Below are 23,154 nucleotides of genomic sequence, written 5' to 3'. Positions count from 1 at the left end.
AACATCGTGTTCATAGGTTTTCTCAGAGTTTCCTCCTACTTTTACATTCCAACAATTGTTCCATCTAGGGATGGCCGGATCCGGATCTGGCCGGATCCGAAGATCCGGATCTGATTGGGTCCGGATCCTTTGGATCCGGATCTCGGATCTGGATCCGGATCTCGGATCTGGATCCGGATCTCGGATCTGGATCCGGATCTTGGATTTCGGATCTGGATCCGGATCTCGAATTTCGGATCTGGATCCGGATCTCGGATTTCGGATCTGGGTCCGGATCTCGGATTTCGGATCTGGGTCCGGATCTCGGATTTCGGATCTGGATCCGGATCTTGGATTTCGGATCTGGATCCGGATCTCGAATTTCGGATCTGGATCCGGATCTCGGATTTCGGATCTGGGTCCGGATCTTGGATTTCGGATCTGGATCCGGATCTCGGATTTCGGATCTGGATCCGGATCTCGGATCTGGGTCCGGATCTTGGATTTCGGATCTGGATCCGGATCTCGGATTTCGGATCTGGATCCGGATCTCGGATCTTGATTCTTATCCAAACCCACATCCCATCCAAATTATGATAAACTTGAATATCTAAAATTCGCCGAAAGTAATTTCACGAAGTCCTGACAGTGAAGAAGAGAACAGAAAATTAAGACGAATATTGACAAGTCTATTTGTTTCCTTCATTCTACTCTAAAGATCAAATGTTTGGCTTACTTAAGAAAAAAAATGATCCGGATGAGAGTTCGAATGTCGAATCTAGTTCCACTCGGTTGCAGGACCGAGATGAATATTTAAAATTCCTCAATGCACCTATTTAATTGACAGTTAAGAAAACATAAACAGTTAAGACAAGTATTGACTACTTTTTACGTATATTTATCTTGCTCAGTCTGCTCAAAATATCAAATGTATACCCTACAATTAGATTTAATAATTATTCAGTAAATCACAATATGAGCACCGAGAATAAACTATGAATTTTGGTGCCTGTTATCTAGATTTGAAATTTCGGATTCATACATAGAATCAGGCTGAAATATAAATATTTGAGATCTGGAAACCGAAACATGTGCTAGTACCAAGATCGTAGCCGTTTGTACAGTGGCGTATTTACGATTTTGTTTCGGGGGGAGGCTTTGCTAACTTTCGGGGGAGGCTTTGCCTGAAAATGTGAAAATTCTGCAAGATATTTCATATAGTTTACTATAGTAAGTAAGATTTCGGGGGGGGGGGGCTTAAGCCCGGAAGCCTCTCCCCTAAATACGCCATTGCGTTTGTACCTAGGTAATGCGAGCGGAAGGCACTTGCACTAATTCCGCATGTAGTTTGAGGAACACGAGAAATTAAAAACAGATAAATATTCTTTTTCAGGAGTAAGTCGCGCTTTAACATGACTTTTCATGAGTGTTGTGTTCAAATATGAAAACTGTAATGACAACTTGTTTGAAATAAAAACTTTTTCATTTTTAACAATAAAGTTAGGTACTTTCACATTGGAGAAAAATTAGCAAGGCACATACCACTGATTAGGGTGCTGATTCTTATGGAAGCTTTCACTTGAACCGGAAGATTTCCTCATGTTAGTATCGGATTGCCACAATTCACTTTGCTGAAAGACGTGGTTTATCAGGAGGTCGGACAAGATTCTTTTGAACGTAGCCTGTAGACTGCTTCTAGTCTCAATTATTCCCATATAACAAGACTAGCCATATACATAGTTGGTTCGAAATAAGTTAAAATATCACTAATTGACCTTAAGGGGATAATCGTGATTTAAATATTCGTAAATCAGAAGAGATGTGAAAGTTAAGCGGTAAAATAAATCCGATAATTCCGGAATAAAGAGATTTATATGCAACCTAATGATAGCAATAAAACTCTTTATGTAACATTTTCAAAGCTAAAATTAACAGTTATCTTCTTGAAGAGGGTTTACGGCAACATAGAATATTACAAATCCAATTATTATAAGTAGTACCTCTGACAGCCCTGCATTTCACATCACCATCGCCCTTCATCCTGACAAGTGGGCAATTCACTTACCCACAATGACTTTTCAGGCGTTCCAGTGACATCAATATCTCAGTTTGGGTTTGGGATCATGCTTCGGTGAACCTTGACTATCACCATCAGCAGCTATTAGAGAATCAGAACTTATTTCTGTATTAGATAATGTGGGTAACGATAGCTTTTCGTCTATAGAAGTCGGAGAGTGTATGGTATTATCGCAGGAAATATTTGATACATAAAACTTAGATTGTCAGTATTTAGGAGCAACTTCTAAAATAATCAGTTACTGTAAATGTGCTACAGATTAGCCGAGAAAAGCCGACAGCCATAGTCGAGTGGTCTGCGGCATTAGGCTGTGGATCCTTTTACTGTAAATGTCTTGGATTCAAATCCCGCTTCAAATGAACGTAAGCCCGATGGTAGGAACCAAAGGACTGTCGTGCCAAGAATTTAATTTGTTTTAATTATCATAAATGCCTTCTTTATTATTAAATTTTATCCAATATTTTCTTTTCAACCAGTTTGCGAAACTCAGAGCTAGCTACTTGTTTTCTTTTTAATTCATGTTCATAGTTAGCACAACTAATCACTAAGGAAAAACAATCATTTCAATAAAATTCGCCTCGCGTCTTTCGTAGCTCTAAGTTATTTTCAGCTTTTTTTTTTTAAAGCTGAATGGCGTTTTATCATTTTCCCCTCGCTTTCCCTATTTTTTTTTTCTAGTTTTACCTATGTTTCTTTGCACGGATATTGCGCCTATATGCACGTGCTTAATGTGTTCGTTTACAAAAGCGGGCCATATTCCTGCTACTATAGAAAGTAGAGTGCCCTGTATCAGAGAAATATTAATTGACGTATGTAAGTGAATATATCTGTGATGAAGTCATAATTTCTCAGTTTTTGCATCGCACATAGTTTCCTCATCCTCATTAATCTCTTCACCCCCGCTTCCTGAATTCCAGTTCTGGTATTTTTTCTTGAGCAAGGCCTATTTAATGGGAAACTGATGTCTCATGTAGGCTTATTAACTATATAATCAGCAATAAAGAAAGTAGGGTTTAATTTGCACTAATTTTAGAACATTACGTTAATTAAATAATAATAATAATACGGAGTGAGCTCAGGCTACTTGTTAGGATTCTTGCTTCGCAATTGGATTATACCGGATTCGAATTCGGAGACCAGCTATCCTGACTGAGGATTTTCCAGGGTTGTTCCTCAGTTATACTGGGCAAATGCTAGGTTAGTACCTTGATCTAAGGCTCTGGAGACCTTCCTTTCCTTCCTTTTCCAATGTTTTCATCTGTTGATTATTACAGTGTAAAGTGGCCTCTGAGGATGTATCTGGTAGCTTATAGTAAATAAACAATAACGACTTACTATATCTTCACGAAACGTGTGGGTTAATTTAACTATAGCCTTACAGTCCCAATAGATAGCTAAAGTTTTAATATTAATTTCCTGACTTTTAAATACTATTTTCATATTGTTTCAGCTTTCAATTTTCTCATGTATGTTCCACCGAGAATTGAATCTGAGATCACATGAACAAATGCGAATATGTTAAATATTTTTGAACACTTTAATATACAAAACACAAAACGCTTCAATGATACGATGCATGGATATGTTTTGGTTACGTCCTGCAATGTATGATTAAAGAAACCTGGAGGGTGAAGAAGAAATAACAGAAATCTCTTTTATATTTACTCCTTCAACAAACTCCTGACCTCAGAAGGGCAAGCCATAAGTTATGTAATAAAGTCGTACAACGAACACTTTTATTAATACTAATAATACTTCACAACCATATCGCTCTCCTGAAATTCTCGTGTGTATGTTTAAAGATCTACTGTTGTTCCACGCCAACCAGTCTATATTTTTTGTTGTACCTTCGAAGTGAAAGATTTGTTGATGGTTGGACTCTAGTGAGTCAGAAACTACTATTAATAAAGAGTTTGTTTTGTCCAGTATTCCTGCGATTAGAAGGGTCTTGTCTAAAAGATATTTCATTTGTATATGAGAAAATAAGAAAGTTTATATAAGAAAGTAAATATTGCAAGGTTAAAATAACATAAAGAACAAAGGTAGCACAAACGTGTTATGGAAACATTTAAAAGCACAGCATCCTCCTATATTAGTGAATCCGAAAAAAGTTTTGACGAATTTTAGATATTCAATTTTATCATCACAATTTCAGATGTAGGTTTGGACACGAATCAATATCTGAGATTCGGATCCAGATCCGAGATCCGGACCCAGATCCGAGATCCGAATTTCGGACCCAGATCCGAGATCCGGATCTGAGGTTCGGATCCGAGATCCGGATCTGAGATTCGGATCCGAGATCCGGATCTGAGATTCGGATCCGAGATCCGGATCTGGGTTCGGATCCGAGATCCGGATCTGAGATTCGGATCCGAGATCCGGATCCGGGTTCGGATCCGAGATCCGGATCCGGCAAGATCCGGATCCGGATCTCACTGGATCCGGGATATCCGGATCCGAAAATTTTTGGCCATCCCTAGTTCCATCATCATTCACTTGCTTTAATCATCGTCTCCTTTAGTCTAAAGGTCAATCTTGGGACGTTAATCTGAAAGATTTCATTTTCCAATTTCACGAATAATCATGGTTTTACTGTATATAGAAATATATAAATGCAACACTAGAACATTATATTGTCATTCGATTTACGTCACTATGCAAAATTTCACCATTCTATGACGTCGAAAAATAGGTTAAATTAAGTTTGCAAGATTTGACGACAAAGTAGAACCAGGACACGTGAGCTATTGTAAGTTGAAGAACAAGTGTAAACTAAAACGAATAATTGGTTACACAATGTCATCTACAATAACAAAATTCATCAATTTACAGAAGCTTTAAGGAATTTCATTGGACGAAACATAGCTACGAAAGCACTGTTGTTCATCCCACAGAAGACAGCAAAGCAGCAAATTCCAATATTTTATTTCCTCACGGTCATATAATTTCAGAGCCATTATGCACAGAGAATTAGAATTAAATGTAGTGTCACGTCCCGCAGCCAACGATGCGTATTCACAGTCATGTGTGACAATCTACCTGCAAACAGCAACAGGATGTTCTTGTACAGGAACAGGTGTAAATACAAATTCTTTCCGTCACGGCCGTCAGGCGAAAAGGTCTTCCTCCAATGGACAATTTACTCTTCACTGATTGCACAATATAGACATGCATCACTTCACACAATTTCAAGAATGGATGAAATCAGTAATATATTTTAAGGAAACCAGTTTACAAAACTATATTCGGAGAATAGATTAAAACTATAAGAGTCATATTCCTGCGTATAACAGATCGATTGGGTCCCAATCCCGAGAGGGAGGGGCAAAACCTCTCGCTCTGCAGCTTGCCAGCGTACCATGTATATGTATTAAACTTCTCATTAATGTCTCATTAGATGATATTTGGCAAACCTGAATGGTTATACAGAAATCGGCACCATTGACCATTAGTGCCAACAGTAGTCTCCCATCATCACAATGGATGAATCATATATCCATCTCACTACTGGTGGTCACATTCAGGCGATCACATACCGTGGCATTGACGGCATAGGGTACAGCAACTTTGTTCGTCAGTGCAGGGAAAGTTTCTCTCGTGGTTTTATGGTGTTACGGGATTCAGATATGAGGGTAAGTTGATGATAAGGAAGGTGAATGCCAAATACTTCCAAGAATCCATTTTGGCACCTATCTCTCGGAGAGATATTGCATAATTGTATGGAATGGACGTGAACCAGGTGATGATCCATATGGACAAGGCTTCGAGTCATTCGCCAGAACATCCCTACGTTTTTATCAGGAAATGGCAGAGGAATTAGAATTTCGTGTCATCCCGTTTGAAGACATTCTTGTAAAATCCCAGATGCAAGTCCAATGGATTTTTGCAAATTTGGACTGTTGAAACATCTTCAATATCGCAGCCCGTGCACCCTAGGTGGTCTATGGAAATCTTACAGGGAAGAGTGGAACAGAATTGCTATGCCTATCCTGCGCTGGAGCTTTCTACAATGGAAATTGCGATGCCGAGTGATAGTTCGTAACGCTGGGGGTCCAACATAATATAATCGGTAATGGTGGCGCGGTATCTGTTAAGGTGAGTACCCGTTAGAAATAGTCGGATATAAAGCGAACAACCTTCTATATACAGATAGATAGAGAGCGAGAGGGGGGGGGGAGCGACATTCAAGAAAAAAAATGCGGAATCGTCCACAGTTCTCCTCGAGAAAGAAAAAAATTGTCACGTTGAAAATAGAAAAAAATTAAACTGGTAGAGTTTAGTATTTTCAGGTAACGTGATACAAATACACGAATTCGTAATGCCAAGAAATCGTGGAACAGACGAACTTCTGTTGACAAAGGATTAGGTTTAACTTTCACAATAAAAGAAAAGAATAGTTTTCTTTCTTTTTCGCTTTTTTTTTTCGCCTGACCCAGTAATAATGCCACAGTTAAGAAAACAAACAACAGACAAAAACAAGAAAAAGCAATTTCCAGGACGGGGAAAGAACTCAGAGAATTGTTGACACAAAATGGCTGCTCTACTACAAATGACAATTGGCGTAATCATATCATTTCCCATTTTAGGACAAAGATGGCCTGGTTTTCATGAAAGATTTTTTTTTCTTTTTGGTGAGACTATTAAGAATATAATTCATTACTTATTTACTGTTGAGCAGTAATGTAAACACCAATTATATTTTTCTTTCCTAACAAAAATAAAATAAAATAGACTAGATAGTTTTTTTGAAGCATCAAGAAAATTAAGAATATAAACATACTAACAGAGGTACCTGACTTTGCACGGTAAGAATAATGTTTCTTCGTAATATTTGGAAACAAAGAAGTGAGTAGGACAAATAAAATGAGTAGCCGGCCGGCCCAGCTAATATCTACGTTCTTGACTGAATTTGTGCTTAAATGTCATGGAATTTATCAATCAGCTAAGCAACTTCGAAAATTATCGAGTCGACATTAATTTCAGTCATTTGGGACATTTTGTTTTTCACTCCTTCTTACTCCCACATGACGATGAAGGCTGAATTTGAACTCAATTGGCATCGGGAGTATCACTATTCAACTCATTGACCACGAAGATTATGGATTAGACGCTAATATTGATCGTTTTCGATTATTTTTACATGTCACTCTTTTCCCAATCACCAGGGGTGTCTTCTTACCCCTCCCCAGTGTTTTTCTTTTAAAGATTGTGAGTAATATCTGCATGTCCACTCGTTTTCAAAAATGAATTTACGTACTGAGTTTCACCTTCTTAACACGAAAAGTCCATGAAATACTCTATTTTTGGTATAACTTTTAAACTTTGAACCCTTTCAACCCGCTTAAGATACACAGCAAAACAAATTCAAAATGGCCCACGGTCTCTTCGAACAGTTACTTAGAAGTACGCTGAGCCATCGGTTTTGATTTGTATACCGAACAAACATACACAGAAACAAACATTTTTGTATACAGTGGGACATCGATATCTGAAAGGAATAAATACAAAAATCGAGCTATCGAGGTTTTCGAGTAATCAAGATTTGAATTATCGTTGCCACAACAAAAATTCGAAATACCGAGGTTCCGCGTTCCTAATGAAAAGTTGCCATATAACCTCTAATTATAACTCGAAGTTTCATTCATTCAAACTCTGTAACTCGAAGTTGTGAAAGTTTCTTAACGTAAATAAGATGAATAGTAAAAATAAAATGCTAGACATGAGTAAAACATAATTATAGTACACATTAGATACAACGAAAGGTCTAGAAACAATGACCAATTACATAAAAGCATAGAGCTACAGTTTCGAGATATCGAAGTCACATCAAGAGAAATCCGACTTACAAAGGTAAACTTCGACTTGTAAAGGTTATTAGATACGAAAGTTCAAGTTACCGAGGGTTTTAAAATATGATTATGAAACCATTAAAATTCGACTTATCGAGGTTGTAATTTTTAAACATTCGAGTTACAGAGTTTATTTTAGCATTGAGTGTTATGAAGAGTTCAAGGGAATGTAAAAAAGAGTTATCAAGGAATTCGAGTTATCGAGGTCCAACTGTATAAAACTCCATAGCTTTACTAGCAACATTCCAACCAATCGGTGGGCACTAGTGCGTCTTTGTCCAGTATACTAGTAAGTTATTGAGTACAAGTTCAGGACCAATCAACTCCAGCACTTCTATCCATAGAACAATGGTTCCCAACCAGGGAGTCGTAACAAAGGAGCAAAGGGAACGTGAGCTACTAACAGACATAAACTGCGAAATTTTGAATAAAGGACTATTTATACGAGCTATAGCAAACTTCATAAATATAATATGTTTTACATTTTGTTTTTCCTATTCCCACTCAAGATCTCTGGCGAAGAACCAAAAGGGACACAGGCACGTAGCCAAGGGGGGGGTCCGGGGGGTCCGGACCCCCCCCTTCGAGACCAGTAATGAAAAAAAAATAAGGAAGGATAAAACAAAATGAAATGACGAAAAGAAGGATCAGCGTTAAAAATTAAAAAGAAAACTACAGGAAGCTTTTGCTTACTCTTTCTTATGAGGAGATTTGTATTACTTGCAATATGGTGTCGAGATAAGCGAGATATTCTGGAAGAGTCAGAGAATTTGAAATTTCAAGAAAAGTTATGGAATTCTCAGAATTTCTGCTACTAGTCAGGGAGATTTCAAGCTTTCGAAAGCATAGTGCCGTTGTGTAACAGCGTGGATATTTTAAATCATAATTTTTCGTCATCGCATCCTTGCAGTATCAAACATGTTATTTCAAGGACAATTTTCTATTGCTCTTTTAACCTGTCATTTGGAACCGACAATAATTGACGGAATAATAAAAACAAAAATTTATGTTGAAAGAAAGTTCTGTTAGCATTTGATTCAACGGAGAAAGGAACGTATATATTGTAAAACTAGTTGAACATACACATGGTTCGCCACAGGGGCTGTATTTGGAAGTCAACGCCTGTGGGAGTATCACCATGGATCTCAGCGACGGCGAAAACTATGGATTTGATACTAATATCGGTCAATTTGGGCTATTTTTTACATGTCTCGGTATCCACTCCCGCTGACTCTCAGCCCGTATACAATTGTAACTAAATTTGCAAGTCATCGCTAATGGAAATGTCACCATTGATTTCAGCGACCGCGAAAACTATGGATTTGACACTAATATCGGTCATTTTGGATTACTGTCTTGGTATCTCACCCCCCTGCGGTGACCCCGGCCCGGAGCCGAATATCGTGAATTTGGAAGTTAATGCGATCCGAGTTTCACCATTGATTTCAACGACCGCGAAAATATGAATTTGACACTAATAGCTCAAGTGGTAGAGCGTTGGCTTCGCATTCGAGAGGTCGTGGCTTCGAATCCCGCTGCTGATCATCCTGACTGACATTTTCCAGGGTTTCCCTCAGTCCTACCAGGCAAATGCCGGGATCGTACCTACTAAACAGGCCCTGGCCGATACCTTCCCAAATCCTTTCCATTGTTAATGTTGTTGGATATCCAGTGTAAAATGGCCTCTGATCTGTATCTGGTGATTGTTAAATAAGTAAATAAATATCGGTCATTTTCTACTACTTTTACATGTCCCGGTAAACGCCCTTCTGAAAGCCCCCTGATTCGAATTTTGACAAAAACGTTTAACTCTGGTCTGGAGCCTGGACCAAGGTATTCGTGACTAAAATTTGGTAATTCTCGGTCAATTTGTCTGATTCCCAAGCCGATTCCGGTAAACGCCCCCTGAGACCCCCTGCTTAAAATTAAAAAAACGCTTCGTCTTGATCTGGGACCTTGGCCAAGATACCCCTGACCAAAATTTGGTAACTCTCGGTCCACTCGTCTGGTCCCCAGGCCGCACACAGACAGACAAACACACAAACAAACTCTTTATTTTATTTATATTAGAAGATAGTTTACAAGACAGTATTGAGTATGTACTTTTTATAATAATTGAGTTCATAACGAAAGGAAAATTGTAATATTTGAATAAACAGGACAAGGACGTAAATATTGTAAAATCTTTTTCAATACTTTTTTTCTTTTTTATTATTATTATTTTACTCGAAATTTCTTCATAGTTTGTTATTAAAATACTTGCCAACATATCCTCATTTTATTGTCCTAACAACGCAATATATGTTGATAGTAAAGTAGTTTAGATTGATCGAGCTCCTGTGCCTTCAGAATTTCATGTCACTTCCCCCCCCCCCCCTTCCGTTACGAAATCCTGGCTAAACGAACCAATATATGTTCCTGTAAAATAGTTTAGAAGGATCGAGCCCCTTTTGGGATGACCACAGTATTTCATGTCACGGACCCCCCCCTTCACGAAATCCTGGCTACGTGCCTGAGGGACAGGGTGAGAAATCAAACATCAGAAAAGGACTAAAATATAACCTTTAAAATAACAAATAGAACGATCGTTCAGGCATGTTTACTGTACGGAAGAAGATGGGATACTGACTAAAGTTTGGCAGACTAGAGTGAAGAGAATTGGAGATAAACGATGCAAACATCCTTGCCAAAGATCATCCCAAGTGGAAAGCTCCAGAGACGGATCTACCCCGGAGCCGAAGGGGCATAGCCCCCCCAGTCTAAAACTATTATTTACATATTTTTAAAGTTAATAGTAAACTTATGATATACCTATCATAGTCTGGGTTGTGGATGCCTCCCCCCAGTTTTAACCTTCTAGGTCCGCCACTGAAAGCTCTACGTAAAACCTCTACTACACCTTCACGTAGAAGAGCACCAACTAAGTAAGTATTGGAACCTAAATAATTATGCAAATTAAAATGTTTCACAAAGTTATCAGAAATGAGTACAAAATGCTATTTCACGGATTTTTAAAGCTTATCATATCAAGTGAAAGCAAATTATTATTATTATTATTATTATTATTATTATTATTATTATTATTATTATTATTAGTAGTAGTAGTAGTAGTAGTAGTAGTAGTAGTAGTAGTAGTAAAAGTAGTAGTAGTAGTAGTAAAAGTAGTAGTAGTAGTAGTAGTAGTAGTAGTAAAATAGTAGTAGTAGTAGTAAAAGTAGTAGTAGTAGTAGTAGCAGTAAAAGTAGTGGTAGTAGTAGTAGTAGTAGTAAAAGTAGTAGTAGTAGTAGTAGTAGTAGTAGTAGTAGTAAAAGTAGTAGTAGTAGTAGTAGTAAAAGTAGTAGTAGTAGTAGTAAAAATAGTAGTAGTAGTAGTAAAAGTAGTAGTAGTAGTAGTAGTAAAAGTAGTAGTAGTAGTAGTAGTAGTAAAAGTAGTAGTAGTAGTAGTAGTAGTAGTAGTAGTAGTAGTAGTAGTAAAAGTAGTAGTAGTAGTAGTAGTAAAAGTAGTAGTAGTAGAAGTAGTAAAAGTAGTAGTAGTAGTAGTAGTAAAAGTAGTAGTAGTAGTAGTAATAAAAGTAGTAGTAGTAGTAGTAGTAGTAAAAGTAGTAGTAGTAGTAGTAGTAGTAAAAGTAGTAGTAGTAGTAGTAATAAAAGTAGTAGTAGTAGTAGTAGTAGTAAAAATAGTAGTAGTAGTAGTAGTAGTATTGACGGTTTTAGGATTTAATTCTTGGATCTGATATTACAGATAGGGTCAGAATAAAAGCACGTATGACCGAGCAGCGGGAAGAGGACGGAAGTAAAGTATGAAGAGACGTCCGATAAATAAGTTTGGGAACTTCTGAAACAGAGAGATTGTTTCCTATTCTACGTTTTGGTTTACGACACAAGAATAACTTGATGACGACTTCACACTGTATCACAGATACTCGTTTTGTTTGGTAAACTTCAAGCAGTGAAGAATTTCGTTTATAATCAAACATGAGGATTTCAGTATATTTGGAAGAAGCGAGTCCCTTTCTAGCACCGAGGCTGTTGTGAGGCATGGGCCTACAATTTATTTAAAGTGAAATCTAACCAATGTAACAAATGCATTCAATTATCTCCCACCGGCATCGAACTCAGAGCTTCGTGCATCAAAGGCGCACTCGCTAGTCACAACATCAGAGGGGAGGGTTAGCAGCCAGACGAGAGGACCTGTCCCCCTATTAAATATCTGTTTATGTAAAAGATGCTATCTGAATATAACGTTTAAAAAAAATGATTGTGGTGGTAAGTCTGTGAGAAAAAAATTGCAAAATTTGCATTACTGACGTCATATAGCAATTTCATAAGCAAATATATATTACCAACTACTACAAACTGACAATTAAAATTCGCGTTACGTTCACAACCGCATGAAATGGGTTTCCTGTTTGTGACCAACATTTTTATTATGTGTAATGGAAGATATAGTTTAGTTGGTCCAAATATCCATGGTAAGACCGCACTGCTATATGTTGTTTCTTGCAATTATACTTCCGGAGGACAAAGCCCACCCGCAGTTAGTTTTCCACCATCTCCAGTGCTAAGATGAATTAAATTACGTTTACATGACACTCTTTTGGAGGGCACGTCCTTTAACAAAAAGTATCCCAATGCAGTGCCTCATATTTTTAGTCCACTCACGGATATTTTTATGGCATAAAGTCTAGTCATGTGACACTGGAAATTCATGTCAACTTTGATAATCAAATAATAGGGGCACAGGGGCTCAGTGGCGTAGCGTTTGCCTCTGGTACGTGGAGTCCTGATTCAATCCCCGGCCAAGTTATTTTGTAACGGATAACATAGTGCCCGTGGCTTTTCTCTAGTATTCCCGTTTCCTCCCACTTTCTCATTCCACCAATTCTTACATTGCCATGCACTTGCTTTAATGATCGTCTCCCTTAACGTAAAGAGCATAATCGTGGGACGTTAAACTGAAAGATAACCGAATAACGCATTATTATTATTATTATTATTATTATTATTATTATTATTATTATTATTTTATTATTATTATTATTTTATTATTATTATTATTCCTTTGCATTATTGAGTTGATTTTGAGTTTAACGTCCTGTTCAGCATCGAGGCTATATGAAACGTGGACCTACTAATTAACGTGGAATCCGAACCACATGAGATCCCGCCGGGAATCAAATCCAGATCTGAGCTCCCTCGTGGCTAAGCGGTTAGCGTACGTGCCTTTGGCGTGGGAGACTCGGGTTCGATTCCCGGCGGGAGCTCATGTGGTTCGGATTCCGCGTTAATCAGTAGGTCCACGTCTCATATAGCCTCGCTGCTGAACGGGACGCTAAACTAAAATCACCTCACCTCACCAAATCCAGATCTCCTCTTTTGCATTGTGTAATAAAAGATAGGGTAGTGTCCTTTCAATCATTCAACAATTTATACCCGGCAGACTTATCTTCTTATCCTATTAGAAATCTTATACTCTGTTTAAATACAAAGTACATATTTTTGTTATTCTCACTAAATTGGATAATTATATTTTTAGAGCAAAAGAAAGTTTATTATATCCGCTGATCATATTCCTAGATGGCAGCACTGCGTTCAGTGGCTCCTATTCCCCAGCTGTGACGTAACTGGCGACAACCTTGTCGCAGAGCACCACACGACCTTGACTTTGACTCCGCAGAACGATGTGATTACGAGCAACTGATTCGGCACAGCAATTGACTCTAATAAACAGCCAGGAAGGGTATCGACGAAAAATTAAAACACGCGAAGTTCTGCTTGTTCGGTGGCACGGCAAGTTATGCGGCCGACTTTTGTAACAACTAGTTTTTTTCTTTTTTTTTTCAACAACAGATCAAAATACATTTACACTCATAGAATTTATCACATTCATGAAATTGCAAACTATTAACGAAATAACTTTAATAAAACTCCTTGTTATAACTTACATAAATAGTAATACACTAAATACAATTAAAAAAGAATGTGAAAATGTAATTAAGATTTTTTCATACCCTGGAATAGAGGTAATCCAAACTAATGCAGATTTTATATATATACATACATACATAATATATATATATATATATATATATATATATATATATATATATATATATATATATATATATATATATAATGATAAAATAAAGTTAATTTTACTCATGTATCAAAGTTTTTCTTTTTCAATTTTTCTCCAAGTAAAAAGTTCTGAAATGCCAAGGGTGGGGGGATAGTGATTGCGTTATCTTGTTCCACATATAGACGCCCATGTTTACACAATATTCATTGGCATTTAATTTAAGATTAGTTTTTTTCTATGAGGAACAAAGGACGACCAGACAATCTCATTAGCTAAACTTAAATTTCGTACTGAAACATATGCAATGTATCGTTAGAAGTTTACGCGTATGTGAAATTTCGTATCCGCAGGAGTACTGCACCTGCAATATCTCTATCCGTACCTGCAATATCTCTGTTCGCAACTGCAATATTTCTATCCACACCTCCAATATGTCTATCCGTACCTACTATATCTTTATCCGCACCTGTAACATCTCTATCCGCACCTGCAATATCTCTATACGCACTCGCAATATCTCGATCCTCATTCGCATCCACATACGCAGATAATGAGATATTAAATATAGAACTTACCTATCTCTGTCTATTATAAGTCAATTACCATAAATAAAACGTAATAAAATTCATGTAAACAGAAAAAAATAATGGAAATATACCTGATTACTTAAGAATCCCTCAAATTCAAATTTCTGACAAGAAAATTGTCATGTTGGTAGTACCATATCTGAAAATTAATTTTACAATAAATTTCTTTTCTTTGTTTTTCAAAACTCATAAGACATGATTGTATTTGCTCAGAACGCAACGGTAAGCTGGAGGTACGGTAAATAAATAAACTCTTGAAAGAAGAATAAGCCACCTCACTCAAACCTCCATAAAATCAGATTACCACGGCAGATTTATTATTGCGTTTAGAAAGCAGAGAAAAATATAATAACTCAATTTTGTCCGGCGATTATTTGTTCCGAAAGGGTAATCACACTTTTTATTACAAAATGTAAATAAATAATAGCCTTTAGAAGGATGGTCACTAAAATTCTTGTCTTTTCACGAATATCTGCATTTTTATCCACCATTCACACAGGAACTAAAATATATATCTGCAGAAGCTGTGATACGGATATATGCATCCGAGTAGACCTGTACGCATCGCCAAATTTTCACATGACAAAATAATTGTTAAAACAAGTAGAAGCGTCATGTGCACTTTACATGAAGGAGTTCGGCTAGAATATTCAGTGACTGAATGCTATGCAACCAATCTTACTTTCAGGTACAGTTGGGTTACATACCACCAAAGGATAATTTGTCTATAATAACCCCGTATGCAAATAGATGGGGTGGAGCATGGGGTGGGCCAGGGACGTACGCAGGGGGGGACCTGGGGGTCCGGACCCCCCCCCCGAAATTTCGACTTTTTTAAAAGTTAGCCTAATTTTAGGGGCAATTTTAGGAATTTTAATATAAAATACCTTCATATTTAGTTTGGACCCCCCCCGAAATAAATTCCTGGGTACGCTACTGGGGTGGGCCATCAACTAATTCTTGAGATGGCTCTCCCGGACGGACGGAGACTGTAAGTAGGCTATATAAAGAAATTTTGGTTAGTAGAAGTTGGGGAAATGCACCTGTAATATCTCTATTCACATCCGCAATATTTCTATCCGCACCTGCAACATCTGTATCCGCACCCAATATCTCTATCCGCACCTGCAACATCTCTATCCGCACCTACAATATCTATATCCGCACCCACAATATCTCTATCCGCACCTCAATATCTCTATCTTCACCCGCAATATCTACATCCGCAACAGCAATATCTCTATCTGCACCTGTAATATTTCTATCCGCCCCTGTAATATCTCTATTCATACCCGCAATACCTCTATCCACACCTGGAACATTTCTATTTCCGTTGTACGCAGTATTTTCAGATACCATCTCAAAGAAATGCATCAGTCACATTGACAGCCTCAGTATTCGAATATGGAACCTTCAAATGATCAAGTGCTATGCGAAATAAGAAATTATAAGAAATTGCTATGTTACTCACTGGTGTCTAATTTCTGATAAGCTATTTCATTAATGAGGCACGTTGTATCAGTGGTAAAGCGCTCTCCTCTGGTATAACGATCCCTGGTTTGATACCTGATCACGTGCCTCTATGGAGGACAACACTTTGTTCGTAGGTTTTCTTGGGTTTCTCCTGCTTTTGGACACATTCTTACTCCGCTAATTCTTTCAAAATCATTCACTTCCATTTAATCATCACCCTCCCTTAACCTACATGGAACCTGAAACTAGAAGTTTCATATCTTTTTACACAATTATGTTCTTTCCATGTTAAAAATATTCAGATGTCCCCAATTTAATGTTAATTTATTCCCCAAAGTTATTGGTAAAAGAAAGTAGACTGCTAGAAAACACTTTTGCTTTCCACTTAATAATCCACTAGCGTCAATTACCCGCTGCGATGGGTTAAAATGAAGAAAAATTTAGTAATATGTTGTTAGTGATTTTGCGCTCTTAAATCGACAGAAACACAGAAATTATAACGAAAATGAGAAAATAGTAAGTAATCTCTATAAATAAAATTTAAATATTACTATTGTCGTGCTGAATTTGGATTTAAAGGCATCGGAAATGTCACTGTTCATCTCAGCGACCCCGACAACTATGAATTCGACACTAATATTGATCATTTTCGATCATTTTCATATATATATCCCCCACCTTCTCCCCTAAGTTGCACCGTCAAAGTGAAATGATAGAAACCATCCCAGACTAGAACTTTATCTATGTTGAAAATAGGGGAGAAGGAGGGGGTAGTCGAAATCGGTCTGGAGTTCAAGAGTTACTAATTAACAAACATAGTCCCTTTCATTTTTATTTATATATACAGATTTTGCATCTCTGTTCAATACCAGCCGTTCTGAAATTTTCTAAAAATAGTAGTAACAACATTTCTGTGGTATATTATATAACTCAGCATTATTATTGTTGTATAACTTTCCTCCAATCATACTAAGCTCCCAAGCTTACTCGTTTAATGGAATACGTGACCGAATTCTATGAAATTTAGCAATAGAAAAGGAACTTTTTTTTTCAGTGGATTTAAGGGCATATAAACTCAACCTTCCACTTCAGTTGATGGGAATGTCAAGGAGATTAGATTCGCGGAGTGTAAATTTTCCAATCAACTCCAAGTTCAATTAAAGCGGAAATCGACCAAACACGCTTAATTAGGTTTCAGGATGCGATGCGATACGAGAGAAGAAGCAGATCTATGTGTTTGCACTTCTTTCTTTTTCTTTCTTTCTTTCTTTCTTTTTTTTTTCCTTACTGCAAACTGAACTGGAATCCCGAGAATTTAGGCTAGGATTCAAGTTCCCTAGTTATCAATGTACTAATTTTATAATACTGAATGGCAGGGACAAGGGCGCCGATTTCTCTGTAAATTTGGGGGAGCTATTCAGATGCAGAAGGCATATATATGACGATTTTAAGACAAATTGCATTCAAATTATGCCAAATATTGTATATTCATAAATAAAATGCGGGGACCCACATGAGCTTTGGGGGAGGCAGGCCCCCTCGCCCCCCAGGATCGGCGCCCTTGGGCAGGGGTGCGCCCACGCGGGGAGGTCCACCGGGTCCGGACCCCCGCCCCAAAAAACTTCCTAACTCAATATACATTTGTACATTTTACTCAATAAAAATTTACTTGTTTCACAGGGAAATTATTGATGTAGCATGAACATGTGATTTTACATCTTATAGCGTTCATCTATGGTGCATGGAGTCCTTGGTTCGATCCCAGCTCGGGCCAAGTAAGCTTTGTGGTGGACAAATACCATGTACGTGGGTTTTCTCGAAGTTTTTCCCTTCCTACCACTTTTTTCATTACACCATTAAATTCAATTCTCCTCATCACTGTCTTCTTTAGCCTAACCAACATAAACGTGGGACGTAAAACTTAAAAAAAAAGATTTCTTATAAAAATAATAAAACCCTGAATCCCCCTTGTATACGCCACTGTGCCTAGGTATAGATCTCCTGAAAAAAAAACTTTTTAAAAAGTTTATTTGAAAAAAATAGAAGAAAATATTAAGAGTTAAAGGAGCAAGCTGAAGATCGAGAAACATGGAAGGAAAATTTCCAGACTCTAACCTAAGAGAGGGAGGAATCCCCTGGATTTGCCAACAGGCAGATAGTTTTAATAATAATAATAATAATAATAATAATAATAATAATAATAATAATAATAATAATAATAATAATAATCGTAAATAAATCGTAATAACTAAGTCAGACATGATTTAAAGTACGAAATGGGAGCAAGAGAGCTTAGTACGGTGGTCCGTACCTTTTTCTTTCAAGATAAAGACACAGATTCTGCAACGAGCAGGATGCAAAGAAAAGCAAGCGTCTTACAACAATTCGTTCCCATATACGGGAACAGAAATACGTTTGATAAAGAGGGGGGGAAGATACTTGTATGATGACACGTATTAACGGAAAGAAAGAATGCAAGAGTAATCACACGAAGTGAATCACAGGAGTTACCACATAAGGCATTATTATTATCAAGTGCTACTCGCTGATAAAAGACAACCAAGTATTCAAACACAGACGGTTGTTTTTTCAAAAGATATTAACACTGAAACATTGTTCTACATTAATGGGTACTGCAGAAGCATAATTCTGGTTGCGTACGTGATACAGTTATACGCACAACATGATTAAATACGTGATAAAAGGAAAGGTTAAGGAAAGCCTTTTGTTTAGGTGCCGGATACGAGTTGAAATACCAGAGAAAATGTGTATTTTGTGGTCAACGACGCGTGTGTTACTGGAGTTTCTTTCTTTTTCAGTAAATGTATATATATATGTATCTACAAAGGAGGACATGAAGTTAACTGTAAACATATAGCATAAGCTCTCACCGTCATCAACTTTGTAAACAGCGGTGTCCAAAGTGGCTAGCGGCGTTAGAAATCCATGTAAATACTCGAAACGCCTCTAAAAAGTACGTCGTACAGGTTCTTGACACGGTGAGTCGAACGAAAACTTGTTTTCAACAACAAACATAACGTATATGCTTCTTCGTACGTAGGGTGGTTCTCCATTGCAGCAAGGATGCGATTTTTCAACGAATCCCACGTCTTTTCAGTGCAGTACATTATTTCTCCTACGCTAATGGACAACTCAACAGGTAGACAATTACAACTAAAAAAAAATAAATGGTTATGTCAGGTCTTGATTTAGTATTATTGATGGTTTAGTTTGGGAGCTTGCTGGTAGAATATGATCAAAATAAATATGTCTCGTGTTGATACAAGAGTAATCAAAGCTTGTAATTTGGTTATATTGTTGACATTAGGTCAACCTTGAGCACACAATATATTCATTAAGCAATTTGAATCAAATTATTATTTAAAATGTCCTTCAGTCTATCCTTCAGAAGGATTGGTGGAATGAGAAAATGGAAGGAAACGGGAGTACTCCGAGAAAACCCACGGGCACGGTGTTGTCCACCATAAATTTACTTAGCTCGGAATCGAACTAGAGATCCCATGCACCAGAGGTAAGCGATCTACAACTGAGCCAAAATTATTATTTGACTTCAGCTTTATAAGTACAGATTCGGAATTAGGCCACATGCCAAAGCATACAACTGTAGCCCAAAATTAAACCTCTATAATATAAAATATAATTTTGTAATCCACGGACTGTACAGAACAAAATATATGTATTAGAGAACTCCCTAATTTTCGCTAAGGTTGCAATATTATTATGTTTCCTAAGAACATAGCTTTAGAGAATTCATTGTAAAGAATCGATACTTGAAATAATTTCCATTAAGAGGCCTCATCCCGGCGAAATTAAAATACCGCTAATTTTACAGTAATTATGTGATATCTTCAAATTGATAAAAGATAATTGAAATGTGGAACAATAGCGCCCTAGACAATATCATTAACATGAGATACTGTTATCACGACTCACTTATCTGCTTTCGATTTCCAGCCATTTTGAAAAGCGGCATTTATTTTCGCGTTTCTAAGCGGCTGAAAACGAAAAGCCACTAGAGGAAAAGGTGATTTGTGATAACGGTACCTCACGCAAAGTAATATTGTCTAGGGCGATCTTGTTCCACATTTCAATTATCTTTTACCAATTTGAAGATATCACATAATTACTGTGAAATTTGCGGTATTTTAATTTCACCGGGATGAAGCCTCTTAAGGACTTCTTTGACAATCTTATCCGTTCCCGACAAACTTAATTGAAGACAAAGGATGCTTATGTGTTCTGCTATTGTCCAGGGAGCAAAATCGTGATGAATATTTCCCACAATAAATATATTTGGAAGAAAATTCCCCCACTAATAGTTTACTGGGAGGAGAGTGAATAATGTGGCACTATCGTCAAAAAATTTTTCTCAGTAATTCATACGTAATTAACGGGTACACTAGTGGTTAGAAATATCTCTAATCTAAATAGTTTAACATTTATGGATGTTCAAATATGTGAACTCTGTATGCCAAAAGGGAAGGGGGGCACGGTGGCTTAGTGGTAGAGTGCTCATCTCTGGTGCGTGGGGTGCCGGGGTGCCTGGTTCAAACCCCAGCCAAGTAAGTTTCTGGTGGACATCTTGCCCGTCGGTTTTCTCGGGCAGTTAATACACATCTCGTTCTAGAAATCTCCTGGTTACACAGTTCTGGGAAGAAGAGTTTCTTTTGAGCTCCTTCGTGGCTAAGCGGTTAGCGTACGCGTCTTTGGCGTGGGAGATCCAGGTTCGATTCCCGGCGGGAACTCATGTGGTCCGGATTCCACGTTAATCAGTCGGTCCCGTCTCATACAGCCTCGCTGTTGAAACGGACGTTAAATTCACAATCAACTCAAAAGAGCTTGTTTTGTTAGGCAGTTTGGAGACAGAACTATCGATTTGTTCTAAATTTTCAAGCTTATGATTAAAATATACACATGAATATGGATAACTGAATTAGTGTTAACACATGAGACGAGGAATACTTAAAAAAAAAAAAAAAAAATCGAGATGGACGACAAATTTCTCGAGTTATGTGGGCAACATTAGTTTTGTGCAAGTCTTAGATCTGAAACACTGTTTTCATGTTACATGATTCACAGTATAAAAACTATAAACTGATAAAGTGATTTATGAACACAATGAATAGACTTAATCAACGTTTAAAAATATGCAAGTCATTACACAATGTACTCCAATAATAAAAATAGTTTTTAAGTGTTATTATGTCAGGCCCTTCGTGAACCTCTCATAACGCGGAAGGGTTCTGATAACTTCTAAATGAAATTAAGAAAAGAAGATCAAGAGGTAAGTTTTGTACACACTTCTGCAAAAGGAAATTATATCAAATTTACGAAACTAGAAAACCCCTATTATTGTGACAAACAACCCCTTAGGATTTATACAACCCCTATTCATATGTGTTTTTCGGGTTGCATAACCTTAATGTTTCTTCGGAGGGAAATTTCAGTTCATGGGGAGGAACACTAGTATAACGAAACCAGTCGAAATTCACATTGAGAATGATAGTACATATGGTCCTGGGGAAACCTTAACATTCCCCCCCCCCCCCCCGCGCTATTCCCTGAAATTATCACTGCTTTTGACCACAAACAAAAAAGAGAATTGTATATTATATGGATGTGGGCAACTAAATAGAGATTTGGTACTGTATACAATCTGCTAATCACAATCTTCTTTCGGGTTGTATAGCTGTTGCAATACAAACTAACAATAAATCTTTCAAATTGACGTCCTATGATTATGCCATTTAGGCTAAGGGAGACGATGATTAACGCAAGTGAATGATGATGGAAAAATTTGTAGAATGAGGAAGTGGGAGGACCCCGAAAAAATATAGGAGCACGATGTCCACCACAAAGTTACTTGAACGGAAATTTAACCAGGGACCCTACGTGCCAAAGGTAAGCGCTCTACCACTCAGCCACTGTACCCCCCCCAAACTAACAATAAAGAATTACATATGATATATGTGTATATGTGTATTTTAATACTCACCAGCCATAAACCTACGCTCCACTAACACATATCTGGCCCTGAAAAGATAAAATAGAAAAATTAGTTCAACATATTGTTACACAATAAGCAGAAAATGTAATAACTTTTTCTTCAATTGCGTTTTTAAAAAGTGAGTCTTAATAGTATTCCTGTCTTCTTTTAGATTAGAATGTAGCGTTCTTTCTAGCAGCAAGGCTATTTGAGATGTCAATCTACAACTTAATATAGGATTCGAACCACATGAGCTCCCACTGAGAATCGAACCCAGTTCTCCCGCAGTGACATGTGTTGTTTTAATGTAAACATACATGAAGAGAAATTCCAAAGAACTAAATTGCTGTCATTGACTTTAGAAGTTTCGTTCGATACCGATACCCAGCGCACTGTCCGTACCAAGAAATTCGACGCGACATTTTTCCAGGTAGTTAATCGATTGGATTAGTTTATAGGACTTCCTCGGTCACTCACTGGCTGTACTTATGTTAAGATTTCCGTTTGATTATTCTTCCAAGGAATAATAAATCCATTTTAATGTTTTTTTCCTCTATGTCATTACTTATTTCATGTTACGCAAATCGCCATTAGGTGGACAATCTTGTCCACATTGAGCTCATGTAGAAACTGTGTTTATCTTTGAATGAATATACAAAAACCATTAAGAACGCAAATGCAAGCAAACAGGGTAATTGAAAAGGAAAGGCCATGACACAAATTTTAGATGGGAAGGGAAGAAAAATATTGTAAATATTTAAAGTAATAAATACGCAAATTTTAAATAGGAATGGAAGAAAACTATTGTAAATATTTAAAGTAATAAATATGCAAATTTTAGATGGGGAGGGAAGAAAAATATTGTAAATATTTAAAGTAATAAATATGCAAATTTTAGATAGGAAGGGAAGAAAAATATTGTAAATATTTAAAGTAATAAATAAGCAAATTTTAAATGGGAAGGAAAGAAAAATAGTGCATATATTTAAAGTAATAAATACACAAATTTTAAATAGGAATGGAAGAAAACTATTGTAAATATTTAAAGTAATAAATATGCAAATTTTAGATGGGGAGGGAAGAAAAATATTGTAAATATTT

At 37.1% G+C, this 23,154-nt stretch overlaps 1 protein-coding gene across 2 annotated transcripts in view; it reads right to left on the bottom strand.

Annotated features, from left to right (window-relative positions):
• Positions 1 to 23,154, bottom strand: part of LOC145693683 (peptide methionine sulfoxide reductase MsrB-like) — a 131,792-nt gene that overhangs the window by 75,458 nt on the left and 33,180 nt on the right. For both annotated transcript variants that reach the window (XM_081769930.1, XM_081769931.1), the window contains exon 2: positions 22,063 to 22,100. The gene's annotated coding sequence lies outside the window, so the exon portion shown is untranslated. The remainder of the gene's footprint in view (positions 1 to 22,062; positions 22,101 to 23,154) is intronic.

Source organism: Thermobia domestica, chromosome 8, assembly GCF_964235325.1.
Source record: "Thermobia domestica chromosome 8, izTheDome1.hap1.1, whole genome shotgun sequence".
NCBI lineage: Eukaryota > Metazoa > Arthropoda > Insecta > Zygentoma > Lepismatidae > Thermobia > Thermobia domestica.
Note: the sequence above shows the minus strand (reverse complement) of the source record. Positions and strands in the feature narration are given on the sequence as shown.